At 45.3% G+C, this 16,318-nt stretch overlaps 1 protein-coding gene across 2 annotated transcripts in view; it reads right to left on the bottom strand.

Annotated features, from left to right (window-relative positions):
• The window catches only part of Tnrc6a (trinucleotide repeat containing adaptor 6A), a 178,668-nt gene extending 168,054 nt beyond the window's left edge, over window positions 1-10,614 (bottom strand). The window contains exon 1 of one of the 2 annotated variants that reach the window (XM_059267308.1): window positions 10,394-10,614. The gene's annotated coding sequence lies outside the window, so the exon portion shown is untranslated. The remainder of the gene's footprint in view (window positions 1-10,393) is intronic. The other variant, XM_059267294.1, reaches the window with a different exon arrangement.
• Window positions 10,615-16,318: the final 5,704 nt, after the last annotated feature.

Here is a 16,318-nt window from a genome sequence, read left to right on the forward strand (position 1 = left end):
AAGGGCTTGCTGACCCAGAAGTCTAGGTGATCAGTAAGATCTGGGTCCAATGAGAGACCATATCTAAAAAAAAAAAAACAAAAAAACAAAAAAAACAAGGTGGAGAATGACCGAGGACACTAGCATTGACTTTTGACTTTTGGCCTTCATACCCATGTGCACCCATTCCACCTTGACACAAATTGAACACCCTTGGTTAGAACCAGATAGCCAACTAGGGAAAACACTGAGATTGGTGGCTGGCACTTACAAAGTGCCCAAATGCTTTTGGAAATTATTTCTAGCAGATGAGCCCAGGCAGAAGCCTAATACAGCACAAACACAGACAAAATCAAATGCCTACAGGGCATCTTCTGAACTGACCGCAGGAGAGAGTTGGAGATGGCCTCATCATCCCTGAAGAACCGAGAAGTAACAGCACAACAAGGGGAAGAGAGACTCCAGGGCCACACAGCCTGCACGGGAACTAGATGACCTTTCGTTACAGGACACTGGCTCATAGGAATCACTGCAGACATCTATCATACTCATGAAACTGTTCCTTGTTATCAGTGAAGGATTTGCTCAGCCCTTTGCCTCAGATCCCCAAATCTGCAAATGCTGAAATCCATAAAGTACCACTATCTTCCTATGTACATTATTATTATTATTATTATTATTATTATTTCTGTTCTTGATGATCATAGGATCTTACTATGTAGCCCAGGCTGACCTGGAACTCTCAATCCTCCTGTCTCAGTATCCTGAGTCCTGGAATTACAAGTGGGCATCCAACCTGGCTTCAAAGATTTAATGAGACTACTAAAGGAGCCCATGGCATACAGTAGGTTTAAGAAGCCGTGAGTCGGGATGGTGAGGTAGCTCAGCAGGTAAAGGCTTCTGTCACCAAGCCTGATGATCTGAGTTCTATTCCCAAGACCCATGTAGTAGAGGAAAAAAACCAACTCTTAAATTAACTTAAAAAAAAATTGATGGCCGGGCGGTGGTGGCGCACGCCTTTAATCCCAGCACTCGGGAGGCAGAGCCAGGCGGATCTCTGTGAGTTCGAGGCCAGCCTGGGCTACCAAGTGAGTCCCAGGAAAGGCGCAAAGCTACACAGAGAAACTCTGTCTCGAAAAAAAAAAAAAAAACAAAAAAAAAAAAACAAAAAACAAAAAAACAAACAAACAAACAAAAAAAATTGATGTACACATTGGTGAACAGACATACATGTAGGCAAAACACGTTAAAGTAAAAATTAGAAAAAAAAACCATTGGATTAAGGTATCATAAGGACTAAAAGATACAACTGTCTACAATCATAGAAACAACATAAGATATAAAGAATCTTTCTATGATCATATATTATTTTTACAATTATGTAGAAAGATTTATCAGATTTCTCTCCATCCAGAGAAAACAAGCACACAAAAAATTCTTTTAGACTTACACAACACAATTCACATACATAAAATTTTGAATCACAGGACTGAGGAGACAGCTGCTCTTCCAGATGACCCCGATAGGATTCCCAGCAACCATTTGACAGCTCACAGCCATCTTGTAACTCCGGTTCCAGGGCATCTAATGACCTCTTCTGGCCTTCTTGGGCATTACACCCTTTTAGTACACAAATACAAGCAGGCAAAACACACAAAATAACAAAATATAAACGGGTTGTTTTTTTTTTAAGTTGAATGCCCCAATTTCCAAAATACATTGTTTTTAAAGTGCGCATGGAAAATTTACCCAAAATTATCATGTCCTTGGTCAAAAAGAATATCTCAACAAGAATGAAACTGTAGGGTGTGTTCTCTGACAACGGTGAAAAATAAGAGAAGAACTATCCCCTTCACGTTTTAGAAGGAATACATTGCAGATAATTTTCCTGGTGGCAATGATAAGATATTCTTAAATTAATGATAATAAAAATATTACATAGCAAAGTATGGGGCCCAGCTAAAGTCGTGCTGAAAGGGAGTTACAGCTCTACGTTCCTACACCAGAAAGAAGGAAAGCCGGAAGAATCAAAGATCCAAGCACTCACATCTAGAAGTTTTCACAGAAAATAGTAAATTAAACTCACAGAAGCCAGGCATGGTGGTGTATATCTTTAATCCCAACACTTGGGAGGCAGAGACAGGCAGACCTCTGTGAGTTCGAGAGCAGCCTGGTCTCTACAATAAAACTCTGTCCCCAAAACAAAAATAAACAAAAAAAAGAAAACTTCAAAGAAACTAGAAGGAAATATTATCATGAAGAAATTACTAAATTAGAAAGCAAACATAAAATAAAGAGGAAGCACAAAATCAGGAGCAGGTCCTCTTTTTTTACTTTTCGCATGTTTTTGTTGGCTGTTATCATGTGTGTTTGATCTGTGAGTTTGAGTGTGAGTGTGTGCATGTCATGGACACACACGGAAGGCTGAGGACAGCTGGCAGGAGCCTGTTTTCTCCTTCTACCTTGAAGTCTCAGGGATGAAACCCAGGTTGTCAGCCTTGGCAGCATGCACCTTCACCAATGGAGCCATCATGCCGGTACAAAAATAGGTTCTTTAAACAAAAACAAATTTTGTTTAAGAAAAAAGTATAACGAATTAATTCTTTGTAATTTAATTTTTTTAAGATGTATTTATTTATTATATATACAGCATGTATGACTGCAGGCCAGAAGAGGGCACCAGATCTCATTACAGATGGTTGTGAGCCACCATGTGGTTGCTGGGAATTGAACTCAGGACCTCTGGAAGAGCAATCAGTGCTCTTATCTTCTGAGCCATCTCTCCAGCCCCATTTTTTTTAAAGTTGGTTCTTTGAGCAACTTGAGGACAGAATGGGTAAATGCTTTGTAAACAAAACAAAACAAAACAAAACAAAACAAAACAAACTGAGCCGGGCGGTGGTGGCGCACGCCTTTAATCCCAGCACTTGGGAGGCAGAGACAGGCGGATCTCTGTGAGTTCGAGGCCAGCCTGTGCTACAGAGTGAGTTCCAGGAAAGGCGCAAAGCTACACAGAGAAACCCTGTCTTGAAAAACCAACCAACCAAACAAACAAACAAAAACCCAAACAAACTGATGGAAGAAAAATGTAGAACATATAAAAAGGGTATCAAAGCCTATAGATACAAAAAAATAGTAAAATGTTATGACAACTTTGTGAAAATAAAATTGAGAATCACAAAATGATGGGCAAATGCCCAGGGGGGAAAAAAAACAAAAACAAAAACATTTATCAAAATGGAGAAATCTTGAGTTTCACATCTACTAAAAACAATGAATCCGTATTTGTAAATTTCCCAAGAAGCAAACTCTAAATCCTCATATCTTCACCAGCAATTTCTTTAGGATTTATTTATTTAAACTTATGTGCATGCATGAGAGCCTGCATGAGTCTATGTGCAGCACATGCAAACAGCAACCTACGGAGGGCAGAAAAGGGTGTCAGGTCACCAAGAACTGGAGTTGCAAGTGGTTGTGAGACACCATGTGGGTGCTGGGAACCAAAGTCTGCTCCTCTGCAAGAGCAGCAATTTCTCTTAAGCGTAAGCCATCTCTCTAGCCCCCGAGACTAGGAAAGTCTATTTAATATCCAGGGAAGAAGTCTCCTAACCTAATCCAAGCTCCTTCAAGAAACTATAAGACAACGCAGAAATTTTCCAAATTCATTTTCTCAATGTGGCACAGGCTTCTTACCCAAATCTGGTAAGATTGTTAGGAGAGAAATTACAGGAATATTCCTCTCCTGAACACAGAGTAAATTAATATATACTCAGAGACCAATTAAAACCTAGAAATATAATATAGCCAAGGTAAATCTGGTTGCACAAAATGATGCTGCATGGTCATGGTAAAGCTGAGACCACTTCGGGAACTTCTGCCTACAGTCTGAGAGTTAAACATCACTCACTACCCTAAAAGAGCAAAGCAGAGAAATCATGTTAGAATTTCAAAAGACAAAGAAAAACCCTTGATGAAACTTAAAAATAAATGACAAAAAGAAAACTCAGAGCAACAGAGGAACTTTCTTAATCTGACAAGAAACAAAACTCCTAACAACAAAGAAACCCTTGGGCAACCATGTTACCTAATTGCATAATGCTGCGCTCTATTCCTCTGAGGTCAGGAGACAAGGGTAATTGTTTTTGTTTCTGTTACATTTTATTAGAGGCCTTAGCTGGTGCAAGGAATCAAGAAAAAAAAAAGAGATTAAAAGATGTATGAACTGTAAAGGAACAGCAGCTACTAGCAGAGAGCAGTTTGGTCCTCTCTTGCAGAGTTGAACTGATGCATGGTCTACGATCCGGGACTTCTCCCTGTGTGCACACAGCCTGGAGACATTTGACAGTGGCACAACACAAAACACGCACGAGATGGTGTATAGTAGCATTATTCATGAGAGCAGAAAACCAGGGAAACAGTCCAAATGCCAGTCAAGAGCAGATGATCAGCTGTAGTCTGTCACTGGTGGAAATGAATGGATTCTACAGCTACTCTCATCAATATGGACAAACCTCACAAAATGGTAAGCAAAGAGATAGAAGAACACCGGTGTCAGAGCTACACTCACAAAAGGCTGAAAGGAGTTAAAGGAGACATTCCTTAGGAACACACGTGGGTGATAAAACTATAAAGTCAAGACCAACTAGCTGCTGGGGAGGATGAGGACACACGGTGGCCAAGCTCCTTGGGTACCAAGTGGCTGTAACAGCCTTCTGATGCTTCAGGCTGCATGTATGCACTTTGTATGTGCTCTGGTATGCCTCATTTAAGCATCTTCTCATTCTTCTCTCTAAAAAAAAGGTTTATCTATTTTTATTTTATGTGTATGAGTGTTCACCTGCATGTACTATTCACCAATGTGTGCAATATTCAAGGAATCCAGAAGAAGGCACTGGATCTCCTGAAAATGAAGTCATTAGCAAGTGAGCCACCATATGGGTGCTAGGGATCAGAGCTGGGTCCTCTGGAAGAGCAGCCTGTGTTCTTAACCACTGAGCCATCTCTCCAGGCCCTAAAATATCTTTTCAAAAGCATTTCCCTTTGTATCTCATTACTAGTTTACAGAAAATACAAAGGACAGAGGAATGTATTAAATAACATTGTGATTGGCTAAACCCAAACTGGGCCAAGTGATTTTATTATCACAAATCCTAAGGGGGGAAAAAAAGAAGGAATCAATCAATTAAAGAAGGTGGTAAGTGATATACTAATCAATTGCTACAAATGGGCTTATTTAAATGTTCAAACTGATAAAGGATTAAATGACAGATGACAATTGCCAATATGCACGAACTAACTGGATAGCTCAGGATAAGGACTTACTCTTGATTTGGGGGGATGTAGTGATGGCATAACATGTTTAAAGCCGGCAGGGCAGTGCTTGGAGCTGGAAGTGCAGTTCCACAGCAGAGGGACTGCCTAGCTTATGAAAGGCCTAGGCTCAATCCTAGCACTGAAAAAAAAAAAAAATTAAAGAGTTTTGTTTTTTTTTTTAATTAAAAGAGAGGTAGTTAAGAGCATGTAGGGCTGGGTGTGGTGGCCCATAACTTTAATCCCAGCACTCAGGAGGCAGAGGCAGGTAGATCAATGTGAGTCTGGGGCCAGCCTTATCTATACGGTGAGTTCTAGGACAGCTTATATTGAGAAACCTAGTCTCAAAACAAAACAACAGTGCCAGGCAGTGGTGGCACACGCCTTTAATCCCAGCACTTGGGAGGCAGAGGCAGGAGGATCTCTGTGAGTTCGAGGCCAGCCTGGGCTACCAAGTGAGTTCCAGGAAAGGCGCAAAGCTACACAGAGAAACCCTGTCTCGAAAAACCAAAAAAAAAAAAAAATTATATCATACCTAAGATTTGATCTAAGATAGTTCTGGATGGGAGGGATGATATGGGGTAAAAAAGATTGCCTATGAGCTGAGAATTATTGATGGTAATAATGGTTGTGTAGGTTTTGCTATGTTTTCTATATGTATATGTTTTCAATTTTGAGTAATAGCATATAAAATAAAAACCCAGCACAAGTAAGGGGAGGAACTCTGGCTAAATCAGGACCTGCTGTGAAAGGAGAATCAAAATAAGGAGTGTGGGGTTTGGGATTCCCTCTCTTATCTCGCTCAGAATAGCATCAGTTTTTCCCAGCAACAACCCAGACCCACATTTCTCAAACTTCAATGTGTTTATGAATCACCCAAGGTTCTTGTTAAACAGTGGGTGAGGATGCAGAAGGCCTGGGGGGCGGGGGGAGGGGAACCTGGAAGCCAGCCTTCCTACCAAGTGTGCAGAAGGCCTGGGTGGGTAGAGACCTGGAAGGCAGCCTTCCTACCGAGAGTACAGAAGGCCTGGGGGGCGAGGTACCTGGAAGCCAGCCTTCCTAGCAAGCTTGCAGGTGATGCAGAAGAAACTGATGCTCCCAGCAGGCTATGTGGCAGAAGTCGGTCACCTGGGGTTGGGTGATGTGAAGTATGCCTGTGATCCTAGCACGCAGAAGGCGGAGGCAGGGGCCTCCCCGTCTCAGGCCAGCCTGGGATGCAGCTCTTTCACTCACTCTGACTTCTCTTGCTTGGAGAGCTCCCTGGTTCTCCATCACTGCTCTAGGTCTTACTCTGCTTCGGTAGAATCCATGGCTCACCTTCCATGCCTCTCCTTCTCAGCCCTCCCCCTTTCTCTCTCTCTCTGTGGGATTAGTCAACCTGACTACCCTCTACCACCATCTCCAGGTACCTGGTCCCGAGCAGTTCATAGTTACTGGAGACAGTGCATGATTTTTTTTTTTTTTTTTTTTGTTTTTCGAGACAGGGTTTCTCTGTGTAGCTTTGCGCCTTTCCTGGGACTCACTTGGTAGCCCAGGCTGGCCTTGAACTCACAGAGATCCGCCTGGCTCTGCCTCCTGAGTGCTGGGATTAAAGGCGTGCGCCACCACCGCCCGGCGACAGTGCATGATTTTAAACACATCTCTCTGCTCTTTTTTTTTTTTTTTTTTTAAATGTTCTCAGATTTTTTTCTTTTTTTATTAAGAAATTTTTATTCATTTTACATACCAATCACAAATAAGCATTCTGCTCTGCTCTCCAACCGCCACTCCCTGCCTTAAGACTCCTATCCCCCTCTTCAAAATGACGTGTATCTCAGCTACACACTGCCCAGCTGCGTGGCTACTACACTAAACCACCTCCTTCCCATCCCTACCACCCCCCAGAGCCATGTCCATTTTGGCCCTGGATCTTTCTATGTGCTGCCATTGTGTGAAAATAGAAGCATACTGAATTCTATCTGGATTAAATTTCATTTTAGGGAAACATCTCAAGAATCTTCTTGGACATTCTCAATAATGTGGGGAGACCTTGCTGCACCACACGCATTTCATCCTAGACTTTCAATATCTTTCCCAATCAAATATTCAGACCCTTGTTTGTCCTAAGCATAAAATGGTGTATGATCAAGATAGGTTTATCACTAGGCACCAAACTGGCTTCATATTACCTCTTGGCTTCAGTTCCTCCCAATATTATAGAAGCACTATCCAGTTTATCTCGTGTGTGTGTGTGTGTGTGTGTGTGTGTGTGTGTGTGTGTGTGTTTGGTATGCATGTGTATTTACAGGTGTTCAAGCACATGGGTCATGTTGGGTAGCTCATCTTGGTCACTCTCTACTTTGGCGGGAGCTGGAGAGAAACTCTCCAGCTACAAATGGCGCCCATGCTCCATCCACCTTTGGTTTTTGGACAAGTTTTCCCTGAGCCCGAAGCTCATCCATTCAGCTAGCCTCACTGGCCAATGAGACTAAGAAATCTACCTGTCTGTGTTCCCCTCTACCAGTCACCAGTTCTGGGGTTATAGGAGCATGTCACCCACCCCAGCTCTTTACAGAGGCTCCGGGGATCTGAACTCAGGTCCTCGTGCTTATGTGGCAGGCACTTTGCGGACTGAGCCATCATCTCCCTAGCCCCAAGCTTATCTACTTGAATTCATGCAGTAAGTCTGGGGGAAGAAATAGACACAGTATTTTGTAACTTTCCCAATCAAGGGTTGTGTTTCTCCACCCTGGCCCTGACTGTGCAGTTGGTTTAGGCCAATGGGGCCGCTGCAGCAGGAATGCAACAGAGGTCTGAGATTGGTTGCAGGCTGAGGTTCCCCTCTCTGGCTGCTGTTGGGACCCAGCCATCCCACGACAAAGACTGGAGATGGAGCTACACAGCCCAGGCCATTTGTTTACTGGTTTTCTGTTTTATTTTTGACAATTTCATACACGTATACAATGTACTGGGTTCTTATTTACTCCTTATCCCCCTCCCTGACCCCTTCTTTTTCCCCCAACACAGCCCCCTCCTACTTCCGGGTCTTTTGTGTGTATGTGCTCAGGTCTTATCCAGTAACAGCTGCTGTGTGTTTACAATTGCAATGGCCATGCCATATCCAGAAGATAGCATATCACAACACTCCTCCATCCTCCAGCTCTTACAATCTTTCTACCCCCTGGGCCTTGGAGGGAGTGACACAGATGTCCTGTTTGCACTCAGCAGCTACTGCTCCCATCATCTGACCACCCGTTACCAGTCTCTGCATTAACCAAAGTGCACTGTTAGAAGGCCTGATCAATTTCAGTGCCCCTGCCCATCAGCTGTCCCTGATCATGACCTCTACTCTCAGCCAGCCTCCTGGCCACCTACCTGGATGAGCTAATGCTGCCAAGCACAGTGCCACTCACGTCCTCTGGGCCGAAATGGTTGAGTCCCAGAACAAAGAGCTACAAACCATCCTTGTTTTAAGTCGCTACCTTGGAGGTGGTTCACTTCCTGGGGATTTTCTTCACGCTGTAAATCCAGTTCCCTACTTCAGGCTTCCATGGTTGCTCATCAATCCTGGGATGAAACCTAAGACCCCAAGCAAGGTCTACAGAGCCCCTTACAGTCCAGAACACCCCAACTGGCACAGTCACATCCACGCACCCTGCTCAGCCCACAGGCTTCTCACTGCTTCTCAAGGGACTGCTCCTGGTCACCTAGCCAGGCCTTTGTCCCTGCCTCTCCCTCTGGTTGCAGAGATCTTTTTGACCCTTCACCTTGTTGGCTCTGACTCCTTTCTCAGATCACAGCATCACAGAAGCCTCCATTGACCACATTCCCTTTATCCCTGCTTCTCGGCCTGAAATCTGTCTTCTATGTTTTCCTGGTACCTTGCTATTTTCTTTCTTAGCAAATACCCTGGTTGGAAACAATAGATGGCCTTGTGCAGTGACTTGCGTGATCTGTGTAAGAACAGGGTGTTTTTGTTTTGTGCACAAATGTGGCCCCAAACCTGCACGGTACCTGTTGCATGGTAACCGTTGGTTAGCTTTTTTTTTTTTTTTTTTTTTTTGAGGCCGGTTACCATGATGGTTAACTGTGTAGTCCCTAGGGAGAAACTGCTGGGGCCCAGATCCCACCTGGTCATTTACCAGCTGTGTGACTTTAAGGAAGTAAGCTAATGTCATTCTGTGCCTCAGTTTCCTCAAGAGGCTAAAGGTGACATTCTCTTCCTGAGCTGCTGGGTGGACTGTGCTCAGTTGTTTCTTGCTGAACAGATACCTGCACGCCAGCAGCCTCCCACTTGCTCTGTGCCGACAGAGGCTGCCACCATGGGATTCCCATGGGATTCACATCAGCTTCCCCCAAGGCTAGTTTCTCAGCTAATTCTGCCTCCATCTGCAAAGGTGTGGCCTCACACTCAGAGCAAGCTCCCCTGTGTGTGACACCCGAGAATGCCCCTGGGCACTGGATTTGGGGGGTCTGCTTGCAGCCTTGATGTCTCCCTCAAAGTCAAATGTTTGGAGTCCCAGGGATTTGCCTCCTGATGGCTGTCACCCTGCCTCCTGTCACCTGATGAGCCTTGGCTTGGCTGGCATCTGGGGGGTTAACAGACAACCTTCAAACAATCCCAATGGCAACATCATCTGAGTGAAGGGGGAAAAAATGACAAGGGACCTTAGTATACATTTCCAGTCTCCAAGTCCTTAGGACCTGGCCTTTTCAGCCCTGGACAGAAACGACACACAATCTAGGTATCCAAAATAAAAACAAAAACAAAAAGATTTGTAAAATAAGATGAGAGATGCAGCGCGGGGAGCGGGGCGCAGGGGAGCGGGGGGCGCGATAAGGGGGCAGAAAAGAACAAGGTAAGAGGTGGGGGGGCTTAGAGGAGGCAGAAGAAAAGAGTAGCAGGAGACAGACTGGGGACCGCAGGAGACACGCAGTTGCTTGGTCCACCCCAGCAGGACCTAGCTTAGCAGGGCAGGGCCCAGAGCTTAGCTCCCCAGAGCCGCGGGTGCTCTCCCCCTCCCCCAGCTCCCTTCCACCCTGCCTTGGGAGGGTGTCCTGTGCATGCTAATGAGACAGTTGAGGACAGCTTCCCGGATAATTGTTAAAGTGTTCAGCAACTTACCAGGCTGAGAGTCAGAGGACTGCAGAATGATGGGGGGCACGGCTCCTGGGGTGGGGGCAGCACAGGGGCCTGCCTGGTCTCCAGGTACCCGGAGCTCACAGGCTGCAAAACGAAGAAGGGTTTTCCATTCGGTCAGGCACCAACGCAAAGGTAGGGAGAGCCAGACCAAAAGGCAAAGGAAAGGAGGGGAACCTGCGTGTGTTTTTGTATTTAAATTGTTTTTGAGCCCACGTAGCCCTGGGAGTCACATGCCGCCTCCAACATCACCGGAGCCATCACATGATACAGGTCCCCCATCATGTGATGAGAAAAATCTGCCTAACTTCAGACCCCCCCACCCCCACCTCTGCTCACAGACTGACAGACGAAGTGCTTCTAGAAGAGTCCCCCCACACCCCCAAATCAGTGACAGAGGGAGGGACGCAGATAGGGGAGGCTGAGCCCACGCAAGGCTGATCTTGATGAATTGTTAATGCGCCTCTCTCTCCTAAGCGCTGAGACTTGGAGCAGTGCCAGCCTCATTTGAATTCCAGCCTTGAAGAACCAAGTGTTGCCACCGCTGCCCCAGCAAATGCAGGGTGCTTGAGCTCACACCATCCTGCCTCGTTCTGGGGAGCCTGATGACCGCCCCCCCTACCCACAGCTTCCGAGCCTCGTCACCGACTGTGGAGGTGGAAGCGGCAGGGAGGATTGGGGGGGAGACCTGTAGAAGAAGGAGCCAGCTGCAGTGGAACCTTCTAGTCCCTCTTCCCACCCCTCAGCCGCAGTCTGAGTCAGGTGGGGCAGGCTGGCTCTCTGATTACAATGTCTCCTTTTATACTTGGTTCTGGGACCTCTGTGGGTGGAAACCTTCGTGTTCTGTCTGTCTGTTGCTCTCTCCTCATTCCCACTCCCGAATCAAGACACAAATTGTGTTTAAAAATCTGCCGCACAGTTTCCTCCCTTTGTGCTCCTTTATTCACACACTCAGATCCTCTTTTTCTCATACAAGCTCCTTCTCAGGTTACACACAGACACACACACACACACACACACACACACACCCCTCCCTGGTGGAGATATGACAGAGGCTACAGTGTGGAGCTCTATCCTTAATAGGCATCTTGTCTGTTAGAGGCACCAGAAACTCAGACAGATGTGGCAGATCCCAATACCCGAGCCACACAAACGCAGTGTGAAAATTTTCTATTGGCCTAGTCTGAACTCGGCTTCTGCACACACACCCCCATCCCATCTCCACCTCCAAGCCATTCAACAGAGGAAACTTCCTCTTTTACTGGCCTCCCATCATCTGCTTGATTTGTTTTTTCTCTGCTTCGATTTACACGTCAGTTGGAGATTTCCTCCCTCCTCCGTGGTGTTAACATTAACCTCTGGTTCTCATCCGGATATGAAACAAATAAGCAAACAGGTGGGCTACTCTCCTTGGGGGGCAGTGTGACTTACCATCACTGGGCACTTCAGGAGGTTGTGTGGAAGACTAGATGGGCAATAACATCAAATGTCCCCCGAGGAAGGGGCTTGCTTCGGACCAGAAGTGTTTGCCTACACTGTCCTAGATAATGAGAACAGAGGAGGGGTCTGTGGAGAAATGCTGACTGCCTGTCCTTGCTGGGCTCCATAAGGACAAGATAGGTTGTTTCCCACAGACCAGAAAGGCTGTTTTGGGTAGGAGTTGGGGCTGGGTGTAGACCTATATAGTTTTCATGCCAGTTTGTATGGCTGTCCTCTTCAACATGGAGGACCAAGCCATCATAGAGAAGAAATTCTGAGTAAATAGAGTTGACATTCTTGTTTTGGTTTGTTTTTTTGAGACAGGGTTTTTCTGTGTAGCTTTGCGCCTGTCCTGGAACTCACTCTGTAGCCCAGGCTGGCCTCGAACTCACAGAGATCCGCCTGCCTCTACCTCCTGAATGCTGGGATTAAAGGCATGTGCCACCACCGCCCGGCTAGAGTTGACATTCTTTTAAATGAGCTCTCAAGATATGAGGAAGAAACGACTCAGCTTGACCATTAGCTGTGTCCATCTTGAGACTTAGCTCTTGATGGGAACGTGGCTGTCTTAGGGGACAGGGATTGTAATTATTAGCAGAAAAAGAAGATCAAGTCTTGTGCCGGTAGACTTGCACAGCAACTGGAGACCCTTAATTGTACGTGTATGTGTGTACATGTCTGTGTGTGTGTGCCTGTTTGCCAGCAGGGGCATATGGAGATGAGCGGTTTACATTGGGTGTCTTCCTCAATTGCTCTCCAGCTTATTTTTTGAGACCGGGTCTCAGGTTGAACCTGCTGCTCACGGATGACAAGGCTAGCTGGACAGTATGCCTTAGAGATCTGCCTGTCTCTGCCTCCTGAGCCCTGGAATCATGGTTTGTGCTCTCCTAACTGGCTTTTCCCATGGCTAAGGAATCTGAACTCAGGTCTTCATGCTCATATGGTAGGTATCTTACTAACTGACCCCCAGCACAGTGACCTTGTACAGTACTGTATCCTCAGAAGAAAGGTACTTGGTACATGACTTTTTGTGTGTGAGCCTGCCTAGACATGGGGTTTTCAGAGTAGACCTAATTTCAAGGTATATTTGTAAGAATATTTATGGGTGAGATTAATATTTTTTCCCCCTGAGATGGACTCTCACTATGTAGCCCAGGCTGGCTTTGAACTCTTGATCTTTCTGCCTCTGGCCTCCTGAGTACTGGTACATGCGCCATCACAGCCGACAGAACTTAACACGTTGAGCCATTCAGCTGTGTGCTTTGCCCTTCTTGATGTGGATGGACTCCATTCAATCCTGTGAAGGCTCGAACAGGGGAGAAATAGCAGAAGAGGAATTTCTCCCTTTTGTTGCCAGCCTATCTGTCCTAATTTGCCTTCTATTGGTGTGATAAAGGCCCTGGTCAAAAGCAACTTGGGGAGAAAAGAACTTATTTGGCTTCTACATCCTGATCACAGTCCATCATAGAAGGAAGTCAGGGAAGGAACTCAAGGCAGGAAGCAGGAGGCAAGAACTAGAGCAGAAAAAAGATCATTGAGTTCATTTACACAGACTTTTTTTTTTAAGCTACATGTCATGGCTTGCTTAGCCTGCTTCCTGCCCAGGGGTGGCACCACCTACATTGAGCTGGACCCTCCTACATCAATGACTAATCAACAAAATGTCCCACAGACTTGCCTCTGGGCCAATGCGATGGCTGCATCTTCTCAGTTGAGGCCCCCTCTCCCCTGATGACCCTAGCTTGCATCAAGTTGACAAAAGATACTAATTAGTACCCTGCCTGGACTTAGACAATTCATCTCGTCTCAGGCCTGCAGAGTAGGGTTCCCAGTACCCACCTGGTCCTCAGACCTTCAGACTCCAGCTGAGCTCTCCCGCTGGTTTACCTGCATCTTCAGCTTACAAGCAGCAGGCTGCGGGACTCTCAGCTTCCCCAGCCATAGGAACCCCGTCCTCTCCCTTCTACTTCACCGATTCTGTCATTCTGAGGAATCTAACTAGTAAACCCAGAAGAACACCAAAATTCTACCTGAACTCATTGGGTGGGCGGGAAGTGGAGGCGGTGGTGGGGGGGGGGGGAATGGGACACACAACACAGGACTTCCATGATAATTAATAGTCAAGACATGTTCTTAAGTAGCTTTGGTGCTTGAACATATACTACTTTTATGACCCAGGGATAACAAAAATGAGGAATAGGGGCTGGAGAGATAGTTCAGTGGTTAGCAGCACTGGCTGCTCTTCCAGATGACCAAGGTTCGGTTCTCACACCACATGGTGGCTCCCAAAACATGGGTAACTCTAGTTCCAGGGGATCCAATGCCCTCTTCTGAAATCCACGGGCATCAGGTATACACATGCTGCTCAGACATCCATGCAGGCAAAACACTCACACACATATAATAAAATAAATAAATAAATGTAGCTGGGCGGTTTTAGCATACACCTTTAGTCCCAGCACTCCTCGGGAGGCAGAGCCAGGCGGATCTCTGTGAGTTCGAGGCCAGCCTGGTCTACAAAGGGAGATCCAGTAAAGGCACCAAAACTACACAGAGAAACCCTGTCTCAAAAAACAAAACAAAAAAATAATAAATAAATAAACAAATAAATGTAAAAATATTTTTTAATAAGGAATAATCTGGAGACACATTCATTAAATCCAGGCACCTGAGAATTGCCTTTGGGTTAAGTACCTGTTGCAAATGAGTTCATCATCCAAAGGTATAAAACATTTTAAAAATTGCAGAACGCTAGTATACAGAAGAGTAAGAATAGACACATATAAATTTCACATAACAAAACAATTGCACTGACTCTTTTTTGAAATGGTGCAGGTTTTATTATTTTAAAAAAAAATGGAATAACTGGAACAAAATGTGCCCTTCTGCTCAAAGGAGCCGCAACAACAACGAATGTGAGAGACAACACACGGAACAGCATCTCTGAAAACAGAGGACGGTGACCTGACTGTGATTCCAGGAGAGCTGATGACTGCACATGGGGTTTGTAGAGAGTGCTGAGGGAGAGGCACAGGCTGGCATCCAAACGTCTGCAGAGGACCCTCCGTCCTTCACTGAAAACTGCCCCAGACAACAGAAAGCCCCAACCCCAGAGGTCAGAGGGCAGCACAGCCACAGGAGCATCCTTGGCCATTACCTGAGAAGAAAACACATTCGTGGAATCAGGGAGACTCCTCAGAAGCTGTTACCTCAGCTGTGGGACCAAAGCAGTCCTGGACTAAATAACTGCTCCAGGAAACTAAAAGGTTTGGAAACAAAACTTGAAAGAACTGTAGTGTTTCCAAGCCATTTTACTTCATCTGAAGAAGCCCAAAGGGGCTAAAAGGCAGCTTAGTGATTAAGAGTACTGGCTGCCATCCCAGTCTCAAATGGTACTATAGAGCTATAGTAATAAAAACATAAGCATAAAAACAGACATGTCGGGTTGGGGATTTAGCTCAGTGGTAGAGCGCTTGCCTAGCAAGCACAAGGCCCTGGGTTCGGTCCTCAACTCAAAAAAAAAAAAAAAAAAAAAAAAACCAGACATGTTGATCAACGGAATTGAATCGAAGACCCAGACATAAGTCCGCACACCTATGAACACATGATTTTTTGATAAAGAAGCCAGAAATAACACTGGGGGAAAAAAAGACAGATCTTTAACAAATGGCGCTGGTCACACGGGATGGCTGCACGTAGAAGAATGCAAATCGATCCATACTTATCCCCTGCACAAAACTTAACTCCAAATGGATCAAGGACTCAACACAAGACCAGACACACTGAATCCAAAGAGAAAGTTGGGGAATAACCTTGAACTCACTGGCACAGAAAAAGACTCTCTGTACCGAACACTGATAACACAGGCTCTAAGAACAATGACTAAGAAATGGGACCTCCTGAAACTGAAAAGCTTCCCTATGGCAAAAGACACTATCGTTCATGCAAAGCGGCAGCCTACAATTTAAAAAATGGGGTACAGAGCTAAACAGAGAATTCTCAAAAGATGAAACACTTAAAGAAATGTTCAACATCCTTAGTCATCAGTAAAATCCAAACCAAAACTTTGAGATTTCATACTATACCAGTCAGGGTGGCCAAGATCAACAAAACAAATGACAGCCCATGCTGGCCAGGATGTGGGGTAGAGGGAATCCTTAACTTTTGCTGGTGGGAGTACAAACATGTATAGCCACTATGTAAATTATTATGGTGGTTCCTCAGGAAGCTGGGAATGGCTCTAGCTGAATATCCAGCTATACCACTCTTGAACATATACACAAAGGACTCTACATCCTTCTACAGAGACACTTGCTCAATCATGTTCATTGCTGCTCTATTCATAATAGACAGAAATTGGGAACAGCCTAAATGTCCATCAATGTATAAATGGATAAAGAGAATGTGGTACATTTACACAATCTAAGATCT

The sequence above is a fragment of the Peromyscus eremicus genome, chromosome 1, assembly GCF_949786415.1.
Source record: "Peromyscus eremicus chromosome 1, PerEre_H2_v1, whole genome shotgun sequence".
Classification (NCBI taxonomy): Eukaryota; Metazoa; Chordata; class Mammalia; order Rodentia; family Cricetidae; genus Peromyscus; species Peromyscus eremicus.